Source organism: Centroberyx gerrardi, chromosome 13, assembly GCF_048128805.1.
Source record: "Centroberyx gerrardi isolate f3 chromosome 13, fCenGer3.hap1.cur.20231027, whole genome shotgun sequence".
Taxonomy (NCBI): Eukaryota; Metazoa; Chordata; class Actinopteri; order Beryciformes; family Berycidae; genus Centroberyx; species Centroberyx gerrardi.
In genome coordinates, this window is record NC_136009.1 from 8,395,741 (window position 1) to 8,407,178 (window position 11,438).

An 11,438-nucleotide genomic window follows, 5' to 3' on the forward strand; every position below is an offset into this window, starting at 1 on the left:
AATGTATGAGGGGAAATAATTGTCTGCTGTAGAACTGAACAGGAGGAATAGCCTGGTATTGCCAGCCTTGCTTTTAATCAGACAAAAATATCACTGGTAGGTGCTTGACTCCTGAGTGTCCTCAAGAGGCAGAAGCTCTGAAACCAGTGACCAATGTGGAAAATTAGATATGGAACGTCTGGGTTAAGGTTAATTTTAGGGTCGGGGTTAGGAATAAAATGGGGTCAGGGTTAAAGTCACGTAGTCTGAAGAGATGCAGCAAATTGGCAAGTGACACTTCGTTGAATATCTACTTTTTGTCGACATTGGACTCAACCTTGTTTACTTTTCCCACACATTTCCAAACATTCAGGCTCCTGGCACCCCATTATCAAAAAAATGACCTGGATAGAAAACATGTTAATTATTATCCATGCACTAAATTTACGGTAAGCCCACACACATAAAAGGAAATACTAGAAACATGGGTGGATGGTCAAAACACATTTCAAGGCAAACAATGGAAACAACTTGCAATGTTATTCTGTTGCTTGATAAACACAGTCACTGTTTTAGTGTGTGCCAGTATTTGCATTTGCGAAATCATACTTGTTTTTCGTGCTTTTGAAAATATCACCAGGGTGTACCCTCGTGATTTCTTGTGCAAGAATTTGATACTTCCCTTATTTTCCCTTATTTTCCATTAAAAAGGTCATACAAGGAGCAGTCCTGGTGGGCTAAGGCATGTACCATGTAAAAGCTAAGTCATGGGTTTGAATCCGGCCTGGGACCTTTGACCTTTGTATGTCATCCCCCAATCTTTCCTGTGTATCTCTACTTTGAACTGTCAAATAAAGGCAAAATTCCAAATAAAAAAGGTTGTACAGCAGCAAAAACCTGCCACACTAGTTGAGTTTACACAGTGGGTATTGATTGATGATGGGTTGCCATTCAAGAGCTCCCAAATGGAATGGGAAGGTTATAAATGACGTAGTGTCTACATTAAATAGAAAATGGCACTGTGCCGTTAATAGATTATTTACAGATGTGTCCAAGGTGTCTGATGTAAACGTTTGACCACTATCTGCAACTGCACCTCTAGCCACCCTTCTGTAAAACTCCTGAAGTTTGCGGACGACACAACCCTCATTGGATTAATCACCAACGGGGATGAGTCCACCTACAGGAAGGAAGTTGACCACCTGGCTTCCTGGTGCAGCCAGAACAACCTGGAGCTGAATGCTCTGAAACTGTAGAGATGGTTACAGACTTCAGGAGGAGCCCAGCCCCAACTGCCCCCCTCACCATGTGTGACTCCCCAGTTAACACTGTGGAGTCATTCAGATTCCTGGGAACAATAATCTCCCAGGACCTCAGGTGGGAGGAGAACATCACTGCCACCACCAAGAAGGCCCAACAGAGGATGTTCTTCCTGCGGCAAGTAAAGAAACTCAAAATGCCGCAGAAAACGATGGTCCAGTTCTACACGGCCATTATTGAGTCCATCCTCACCTCATCGATCACCGTCTGGTACGCTGCCTCCACCGCCAAGGACAGAGGCAAACTGCAGCGGATCATCCGGTCAGCTGAGAAGATCATCGGCCGCAACCTGCCGTCTCTACTGGACCTGTACAACTCCAGGACCAGGAAGAGAGCGGGAAAGATCATCGCTGATCCTTCCCATCCTGGTCATCACCTCTTCTAAAGACTTCCATCCGGCAAAAGGTTCCGGTCTATCAAGATCAAAACCTCACGCCACCTGAACAGTTTCTTCCCCATGGCAGTGGGGCTCACAAACAAGCCCCCTGCCTCTCACTGACTCTGCCGCTGACCCAAACGACATTGCACACATACACAAACACTCACACACACACGCACGCGCACACACACACACACACACACACACACACACACACACATGCACTGTTGTTCCTGCAACACCAACATCTCCCACCTCACCATACAATTAACATGTGCAATACATCGTATATATTTTGTATATATGTTAATATTTTGTTAATATTTTGATATTTCTTGTACTTGCTATATTTATGTGCCTATGCACCAACCACACCAAGTCACTTTCCTTGTATGTGCAAACATACTCGATTCTGATCTAGCCATAAAGATCAACCTCAGTAGTTCTGGATAGGTGTCTGAATGGGTCGAAAAATAAAAGTTTATATTATTGTATTATTACTTCAAGAATTTATTTTTAAGGTAATTCCCACAGCGCAGCCGAGGGCATCATGAGGCAAATTCAGGTCAGGCAGTCAGTCAGTCAGTCAGTCAGGTAACGCTTAGTGAGATGTCGCTTCATGTCTTTGACTAAGAGATGGCCTCTCACCTGTGGGCTGAATGCTACATTGACTCCCATACTGATAATGCCATATTGAATCACACTCTGAATTGAGCCACACTCTTCGCCGTCAATATACAGACATCAACATCTTCTGTTATTATTATTATTATAGTAGTAGTAGTAGCAGTAGCAGTAGTAGTAGTAGTAGTAGTACCAGTAGTACCAGTAGTAGTAGTGGTAGTAGCAGTAATACCAATAGTAGTAGTAGTGGTAGTATAAATATTGGCTCAATTTTTGGCATTTATACTGTAGATTATTTATTTATTTATTTTTTCAATTTTTCCATACTTGCTCATGAACAATAAATTAAAGGGGAACCAAGTAGGGCTGTGAGGGTGTGGTGTGTGTGTGTGTGTGTGTGTGTGTGTTGGGGTGCATATTAGCATAATGTCTGCTGAAATTGAATGAAAACTTCAACAACCACCTGCAATGAATTCAGCCTAAGAACCAAGCTGTAGTTTTGTCAACATTAGTGATCCTTTGTATAAATTAATTCCTTGATAATATTTGTCATTAACTCCAAACTCTGCCTTAGAAGAGCTCAGTGTGTACATGTAGAGAGATGTGTCACAACATTTACTTTTTGGCCAAAATAATCATTGGTCACTTCTCCATTCTTTGGAAGCCAGGAACTCTCCTTGACCCAGTCAGCAAACATTAATCATTAGGACCCCAATGATTGCATGATGATGATGCATTATCTTATGAAATACAGACTAGGTATATTTTTCAGGAAAACGTGGATTTTTTTTTTATTTGATCATGCTTGTCACAGGCCGAATAGCTCTACTACAAACTTGATATATTGGCCACAACCGAACATGATGTCTGCAGCGCTGCTTGAACGCCCCGCCCCCTAGCGACGACTGCTGAGGGTGTGAGCGCACAAACCGTTTGTTTGTAGCTTGGAGTCAGCGCGAGCGTCTCACATTCACTCTAATATCTTGTTTTCTATTTAATTTAGCTATACAGCGTGATGTTTAACGTCTTAATGAGCTACCAGTAGCGTGGTGAGACCTTGACGTTCATTTAAATGTAGTCTGGGGATGTCAGATTTTGTTTTTTTTAGTAATGAATATTCCTAACCATAATATTTCTTACATAAATTAGCCGCTGCATACATTGGTTAGCTCTCCTGCTAGCTGCCTATTTATTAATATTCTAATTGAGCATGGTTACAATTATTATTATTAGGCTATACAAATGATGCCGTGTGTTGGTCTGTGGTACATTGCCATGGAACTTGGTTTGCATATCTAAATCAACTACCACAGGAATATCACAAGAACATTTCCAAGTAGGCTACAGTTTTTTTTAAAGGTTTCAATGTCATGCATGGCTTTGACAATGGCTTCTGTGCAGCCCAAAAGCCGTTGAAAGCAGTTTTTCATTTCTAAATAACAGCCAGATATTATTATAGTCTTGATCATTTTAATTTTTTGAAGGGATCCAATTATAATATAAGGTGACCCCAAATATAAATTAATATAAATGCAAGATATCAATTTCTATACAATGGAATTTGCTGCAAACTAATTCAAAATCTGCTCCAAACTAGTAGACCTGCCTGAATAAATCTTGTCTTGCTAACATCTAAAGGCCTATGTGTGCACAGTAGTAGAATTTGGTTTGAATGCTTAAATCAAATATCACGAGAATGTATGAGGGGAAATAATTGTCTGCTGTAGAACTGAACAGGAGGAATAGCCTGGTATTGCCAGCCTTGCTTTTAATCAGACAAAAATATCACTGGTAGGTGCTTGACTCCTGAGTGTCCTCAAGAGGCAGAAGCTCTGAAACCAGTGACCAATGTGGAAAATTAGATATGGAACATCTGGGTTAAGGTTAATTTTAGGGTCGGGGTTAGGAATAAAATGGGGTCAGGGTTAAAGTCACGTAGTCTGAAGAGATGCAGCAAATTGGCAAGTGACACTTCGTTGAATATCTACTTTTTGTCGACATTGGACTCAACCTTCTTTACTTTTCCCACACATTTCCAAACCTTCAGGCTCCTGGCACCCCATTATCAAAAAAATGACCTGGATAGAAAACATATTAATTATTATCCATGCACTAAATTTACGGTAAGCCCGCACACATAAAAGGAAATACTAGAAACATCGGTGGATGGTCAAAACACATTTCAAGGCAAACAATGGAAACAACTTGCAATGTTATTCTGTTGCTTGATAAACACAGTCACTGTTTTAGTGTGTGCCAGTATTTGCATTTGCGAAATCATACTTGTTTTTCGTGCTTTTGAAAATATCACCAGGGTGTACCCTCGTGATTTCTTGTGCAAGAATTTGATACTTCCCTTATTTGTCACGGCAAGAGCTTGTGCCATGACTCTAGTTTTCCTTGTGTTTCTCTTTGTTCCCTGCCCCCTGTGTGTCTCCGCCTCCCTGGTTTGTCTCTCTGTGTTTGTCTGTGTCTGTCGTGTGTGGCGTGGGCGTGGCTCCCTCTCCTTCCCAGCTCCTGGGCTCCAGAATTACCTACACACCTGAACCTCATCACTCATCACCTCCAGTATATCTACCCCGGCGTACCTTCCATTCGTCGCCAGATTGTTCCACCAACTCCGTGGTAGACACACTCTCGGTTGCTCTGCATTTTCATGTCTGGACTATTCTTGTGTACCTAGTTCTGTACGTGTTGATCGTATCTCTCCTGTGTCCAGGATTTCCCTATGAGTCTCTCCACCTGCCCATGCCACATCTGCCAGTCTCTCAGCTTACCTGCCTGTCCGCCTGCTCACCACACACCTACCCGAGCTCCAGCCAGCCTGTTCGCTCGTCTGCCAACCCGCCAGCTCGTCTGCTCGTCAGCCAGCCCAGTCCGGATCATCTCCTCTACTCCGACCGGCTGCCTTCATCCCCCTACACCCAATTCCAACCTCCAATAAACCTTTTTCCTTTTTCTCCGACTCACTGTCCATGTCTGCATTTGGGTCCAAGAAAACAACCACCCTAACAGAACAATCTGGCCAAGAATGGACCCAGCAGACACTGACACCCTCCGTCAAGCTATCGCTAACCAGGGTGCTCTCGTGGGCCAACATGACCAGACTCTCCGGGACGTGATAGAGACCCTGCGGTCACTTACCTCCAGTGTGTCCCAGCTGACTGGACAAATGGACCAAGTCGCCGCACAGTTTTTACTGCGGTCCCTGACCGGGACCGCAGTCCTATCCTCTGCCAGTCCCTCACCTCCTCCGCCGCCAGCCATTCCGGCTCCGCTCCCTAGGGAACCTTTCGTCCCGGCGCCGGAGCGCTACACAGGAGACCTGGGGACTTGCTGTCGATTCCTCCTGCAATGTTCCCTTGTGTTTGAACAACAACCCTCCACGTACATCTCAGATAAGTCCCGTATTGCCTATGTCATTGGGCTTTTGAGTGGTCAAGCTTCTCTTTGGGCCACAGCTGTTTGGGAAAGTCAGTCTGAGATTTGTAGTTCGTATGATAGATTTGTAGCAGAAATGAAGAAGGTTTTCGACCATCCCGTTCAAGGCAAGGAAGCCTCTAAACGGCTCCTTTCTCTCCGTCAAAACTCTCTGTCTGTAGCAGAATACGCAGTAGAGTTCAGAATTCTAGCGGTAGAGAGTGGGTGGAATGAGGAATCTTTACAGGGAGTTTTTCTCAACGGTCTCAGCGAGAGTCTTAAGGATGAGCTTGCGGCTAGGAATGAGACAACCAGTTTAGACTCCCTCATTTCCCTCTCGATTAGGCTTGACAATCGCCTTAGAGAGCGCCGCAGGGAGAAAGCTAGCCGCTCTTCCGCTTCATCTCCTAGTTGCACCCCTAGATACCCCTCCCGTAGCAGCTCTAACCAGTCAGCCTCCCTCGGTGCTACTGCTAGCCAGTCGTCTGTAGTCGCCGTGGATGAGCCCATGCAGTTGGGTCGAACCCGTCTTTCCCCAGCGGAACGTCAACGACGGATGAGGACCGGCGCCTGCATCTACTGTGGCCAGGACGGTCACTTCCTGGCAGCATGTCCGCTCCGGCCAAAAGAGGAGGCTCGTCAGTGACAGTGGGGGTACTGATGAGCCATACCACCATCTCTTCAACTCCCCGCACTCGTATGCAGTTCCCTGCTCTGGAAAGAAGATTCCATCCCTGTGCTTGCTCTAGTTGATTCCGGCGCCGATGCTAATTTCATTGACGCCAATCTGGTATCCCAAGCTGGTATTTCCACTGAGGCTCTTCCTTCCACGCTGGACGCTAATGCACTGGATGGCAGACTCCTGGCTCGGGTCACCCACCGCTCTGTACCCCTCAACCTCCTAATTTCTGGAAACCACCGGGAGTCCATTCAGCTCCACCTGATCTCCTCTCCTCTCGCTCCTGTGGTTCTGGGTCGGCCCTGGTTAGAGTTGCATAACCCGCATATAGACTGGTCTACGGGAACTGTGGTGAGTTGGAGTGTCTTCTGTCATTCCCATTGCCTCCAATCTGCTCTGGCTCCCGGGGAGTCCGCTGTTTCTCCATCACCTGAGCCTCCTGATCTCTCCTCTGTGCCCACTGAGTACCATGATTTGGGAGAGGTATTCAGTAAACAGCGAGCCCTCACCTTACCTCTGCATCGGCCGTATGATTGCGCCATCGATCTGTTACCTGGAGCTCCTCTGCCCTCTAGTCAACTCTACAACCTGTCACGTCCTGAGCGAGAGGCCATGGAGAAGTACATTCACGACTCCCTGGCCGCCGGACTTGTTTGCCCTTCCTCTTCTCCCGTAGGAGCGGGGTTTTTCTTCATGGCAAAGAAAGACCACACCCTGCGTCCTTGTATTGATTTCCGTGGTCTCAATGATATAACGGTAAAGAACAAGTATCCGCTTCCTCTCATTGACTCTGCTTTTGTGCCCCTGCAACAGGCTACAGTCTTCTCCAAGCTGGATCTCCGGAATGCTTACCATCTCATACGGATTCGAGATGGAGATGAGTGGAAGACGGCGTTTAACACCCCCCTGGGACACTTCGAGTACCTGGTTATGCCCTTCGGTTTAACCAACGCTCCCGCCGTCTTCCAGGCTCTCGTCAACGACGTCCTCCGAGACATGTTGAACCGCTTCATCTTCGTTTACCTGGATGACATCCTGATCTTTTCTCGAGACATGGAGGAACATACCCAGCATGTGCGGTTAGTGCTCCGTCGCCTACTTGAGAACAAACTGTTTGTGAAAGCCGAGAAGTGTGAGTTTCATAAGTCTTCTGTGAGTTTCCTGGGTTACATCATTGAGCGGGGACAGGTGAAGACGGACCCGGCCAAGATCCAGGCAGTGTCGGAGTGGGCGAGACCCACTACCCGGAAACAACTCCAGCGATTCCTGGGGTTTGCTAACTTCTACAGGCGTTTCATCAAAGACTACAGCAGAGTTGCAGCTCCCCTAACCCGGCTAACTTCCCCAGTCTCTCTCTTCTCTTGGACCCCTGAGGCTGATACCGCGTTCAACCACCTCAAGAGACTCTTTACCTCCGCCCTGGTCCTGATTCACCCAGACCCCTCTAGGCAGTTTGTGGTGGAGGTGGATGCTTCTGACTCGGGAGTGGGGGCTGTGCTTTCCCAGCGTGCGGCAGATGACATGAAACTACATCCCTGTGCATTCTTCTCCCGACGTCTCTCTCCTGCAGAGAGTAACTATGATGTGGGTAATCGAGAGCTCCTGGCTGTGGTTCTGGCTTTGGAGGAGTGGAGACACTGGCTGGAGGGGTCCGAACATCCCTTCATCGTCTGGACAGACCATAAGAACCTCTCCGTTCTGCCAAACGACTGAACTCTCGCCAAGCTCAGTGGGCATTGTTCCTTGGCCGCTTCAGTTTCACCCTTACCTATCGCCCTGGTTCCCGGAACGTTAAGCCTGATGCCCTCTCCCGCCAGTCTGCACTCGAAGTCTACCTCTGAGCCGGAGACCATCCTTCCCTCCTCCTGTGTGGTTGCTGCAGTTACGTGGGAGGTGGAGGATGTAGTCCGAGAAGCGCAACGCACCCAGCCAGACCCAGGTAATGGTCCTCCTAACCGTCTGTTTGTGCCTGAATCCGCCAGGTCCCAGGTTCTCCAGTGGGGACACGCCTCGAAGCTCTCCTGCCACCCCGGTCTCCATTGCTCGCTTTCCTTCAAGCGGCGATTTTGGTGGCCCTCTATGGAGAAGGATACCAGGGGTTTTGTGTCTGCTTGCTCTATTTGTGCCCGCAGTAAATCTTCTCATCTTCCTCCAGCTGGATTACTGCGACCCCTACCCGTTCCCAGCCGTCCTTGGTCCCATATTGCTGTGGATTTCGTTACCGGCTTACCTCCATCATCTGGTAACACTACCATACTTACCATTGTTGACCGGTTTTCGAAGTCTGTTCATTTTGTTCCCCTTCCCAAACTCCCCTCTGCCACTGAGACAGCAGATCTTATGGTTACTCATGTGTTCCAGCTTCACGGCATTCCACAAGACATTGTTTCCGACAGAGGACCACAGTTCATCTCTCAAGTGTGGAAGAGTTTTTTGCCAGGCGCTGGGTGCCACCCGCAGTCTTTCCTCTGGCTACCACCCCCAAACGAACGGCCAAACTGAGCGGGCTAACCAGGATTTGGAGGCAGCTCTTCGGTGTGTCACAGTGCACAACCCGTCCAGCTGCAGTTCACTTCTACCCTGGGTCGAATACGCTCACAATTCTCTCACCAGCTCCGCCACAGGTATGACCCCTTTCCAAGTCTCTCTGGGTTTCCAACCTCCTCTTTTTCCTGCTCAGGAAGAGGAGGTGGCGGTGCCGTCTGTGCAGGCCCATCTCCAGCGGTGTCGTCACATTTGGAAGGTGACTCGTGCCGCCCTTCTCCGCTCTGCTGCCCGCAACCAGCGCCTTGCCGATCGCCACCGGACCCCTGCGCCTGCATACCAGCCGGGACAAAAGGTATGGCTTTCCTCCCGGGATTTACCTCTGCTGACAGAATCTCGCAAGTTGGCGCCCTGTTATGTGGGTCCATTTGAGATTGAAGGGATCGTCAATCCATCTGCTGTGCGCCTTAAGTTGCCTGCTTCTATGAGGGTCCATCCCACGTTTCATGTCTCCCTCCTGAAGCCTGTCTCTTCCAGTCCCTTATCGCCTCCCACCGCTCCCCCTCCACCTCCCCGGATGATCGACGACCATCCGGTTTACACTGTGCGTCGACTCCTGGATGTCCGCCGCCGTGGCCGGGGGTTCCAGTTTCTGGTGGACTGGGAGGGATATGGTCCTGAGGAGCGTTGTTGGGTTCCCAAGCGGGACATTCTGGATCCCTCCCTCATCCGTGATTTCTACCGTGAGCATCCTGATAAGCCTGGTGGGTCGCCAGGAGGCGACCGTTGAGGGGGGGGTCCTGTCACGGCTCTTGCCGTGACTCTAGTTTTCCTTGTGTTTCTCTTTGTTCCCTGCCCCCTGTGTGTCTCCGCCTCCCTGGTTTGTCTCTCTGTGTTTGTCTGTGTCTGTTATGTGTGGCGTGGGCGTGGCTCCCTCTCCTTCCCAGCTCCTGGGCTCCAGAATTACCTACACACCTGAACCTCATCACTCATCACCTCCAGTATATCTACCCTGGCGTACCTTCCATTCGTCGCCAGATTGTTCCACCAACTCCGTGGTAGACACACTCTCGGTTGCTCTGCATTTTCATGTCTGGACTATTCTTGTGTACCTAGTTCTGTACGTGTTGATCGTATCTCTCCTGTGTCCAGGATTTCCCTATGAGTCTCTCCACCTGCCCACGCCACATCTGCCAGTCTCTCAGCTTACCTGCCTGTCCGCCTGCTCACCACACACCTACCCGAGCTCCAGCCAGCCTGTTCGCTCGTCTGCCAACCCGCCAGCTCGTCTGCTCGTCAGCCAGCCCAGTCCGGATCATCTCCTCTACTCCGACCGGCTGCCTTCATCCCCCTACACCCAATTCCAACCTCCAATAAACCTTTTTCCTTTTTCTCCTACTCATTGTCCATGTCTGCATTTGGGTCCAAGAAAACAACCACCCTAACATTATTTTCCCTTATTTTCCATTAAGAAGGTCATACAAGGAGCAGTCCTGGTGGGCTAAGGCATGTACCATGTAAAAGCCAAGTCATGGGTTTGAATCCGGCCTGGGACCTTTGACCTTTGTATGTCATCCCCCAATCTTTCCTGTGTATCTCTACTTTGAACTGTCAAATAAAGGCAAAATTCCAAATAAAAAAGGTTGTACAGCAGCAAAAACCTGCCACACTAGTTGAGTTTACACAGTGGGTATTGATTGATGATGGGTTGCCATTCAAGAGCTCCCAAATGGAATGGGAAGGTTATAAATGACGTAGTGTCTACATTAAATAGAAAATGGCACTGTGCCGTTAATAGATTATTTACAGATGTGTCCAAGGTGTCTGATGTAAACGTTTGACCACTATCTGCAACTGCACCTCTAGCCACCCTGCTGTAAAACTCCTGAAGTTTGCGGACGACACAACCCTCATTGGATTAATCACCAACGGGGATGAGTCCACCTACAGGAAGGAAGTTGACCACCTGGCTTCCTGGTGCAGCCAGAACAACCTGGAGCTGAATGCTCTGAAAACTGTAGAGATGGTTACAGACTTCAGGAGGAGCCCAGCCCCAACTGCCCCCCTCACCATGTGTGACTCCCCAGTTAACACTGTGGAGTCATTCAGATTCCTGGGAACAATAATCTCCCAGGACCTCAGGTGGGAGGAGAACATCACTGCCACCACCAAGAAGGCCCAACAGAGGATGTTCTCCCTGCGGCAAGTAAAGAAACTCAAAATGCCGCAGAAAACGATGGTCCAGTTCTACACGGCCATTATTGAGTCCATCCTCACCTCATCGATCACCGTCTGGTACGCTGCCTCCACCGCCAAGGACAGAGGCAAACTGCAGCGGATCATCCGGTCAGCTGAGAAGATCATCGGCCGCAACCTGCTGTCTCTACTGGACCTGTACAACTCCAGGACCAGGAAGAGAGCGGGAAAGATCATCGCTGATCCTTCCCATCCCGGTCATCACCTCTTCCAAAGACTTCCATCCGGCAAAAGGTTCCGGTCTATCAAGACCAAAACCTCACGCCACCTGAACAGTTTCTTCCCCATGGCAGTGGG